This window comes from Tupaia chinensis, unplaced genomic scaffold, assembly GCF_000334495.1.
Source record: "Tupaia chinensis unplaced genomic scaffold, TupChi_1.0 Scaffold144150_1, whole genome shotgun sequence".
Taxonomy (NCBI): domain Eukaryota; kingdom Metazoa; phylum Chordata; class Mammalia; order Scandentia; family Tupaiidae; genus Tupaia; species Tupaia belangeri.
The window spans coordinates 918,951-920,251 of NW_006204006.1; positions in this window are offsets into that span (position 1 = coordinate 918,951).

Here is a 1,301-nt window from a genome sequence, read left to right on the forward strand (position 1 = left end):
GGGATGACGTCACGGGCTGCGCCGCAGGGGCGGTGAACTAGAGTGAGTTCCAGCATTGGCTCGGTGGTGTGTCTCTACTGCTGTTTGGCTGCCCGGCCTAGCTAGCGACTTGCCTGTCAGTCCTAGCATGACTCAGACCCTTTTACTCGTGTTCGCACGCCCCTTCTCTTGACATTTACAGGTTAAGTTCCAGTGTTGCCCAGGTTCCTCCGTACTGTTTCCTGGGCGTTCGCTTAGCACACTCGTCCCCTGCCTGCCACCTGGACCAACCTGTGCACCCTATGGCTGGCTGACCGGTCTGTGATGCTCTCAGGAAGAAGCATGATCTGAAACTATCAAACTGGAGGTAGCCTAGCGACTCTGGAGGAGAGTGTTCTCAGAGAGGACGGCCTCAGAGAGATACCAAGGGCGTGACACTGGGAGCACAGAGCATCTGGGGATGTGTGTGCCTGAGGAGTGTCCATAGATGATATTGTAGGGTGGGAGAGGTCAAAGAAGGCCATCTGTAATGAGGTGGGGTAAAATGCAAATAAGAATCACTTTAAAATATCACTAAACACGTGCTGGAATGACTAAAATTTTAAAAATGACATCAAGTGTTGGCAAAAGTGGAATAATTGCAACTCTTTTTTTTTTTTTTGAGGTTTTTGCTATAGGGCGCGTGCGCTCGCCAGACAGAGACATAAAGCGAGAAATCACCCCCCAGGGGGGATGGTCACGCCGCAATCCCTTCTCCTCCATTCTCCTCTCAGGGTCTTGGGCACGCACGTACACGTGTCCGGTGTGAGTTCTAAGCCACCGGGTCCGGGACGCAAACCGCAGTCAACTACGTGGGAGTCCAGCGACATAGCCATTACGCTAACTGCTGGTTCCCAATTGCAACTCTTATACACTGCTAGTGAAGATGTAAAATGGTATAAATACTTTGGAAAGCAATTTAGCAGTTTCTACATCCAACCGTTTCACTTCTAGGTAGTTAGCCAGGGAACGTGAATACGTGTCCATACAGAATATACAGTAGGACATAATTTATTTAACAGTCTAGGAAACAGTATATATGGGGCCAGCAGATGGCGTAATGGTTACTGCTGGACTCCCACGTAGTCGACCGCGGTTTGAGTCCCAAACCCCTGGCTTAAAACTCACCCAGGTGCCTTTCCGAGAGGAGAATGGAGGAGAGAGGATTGCGGTGTGACCATCCCCCTGGGCAGGGGAGCAGAGGCGATTTCCCTTTCTGTCTCTGTCTCTCCAGAGAGTGGACACACTCTATAGTAAAAATATCTCAAAAAAGGAAAAAGAAA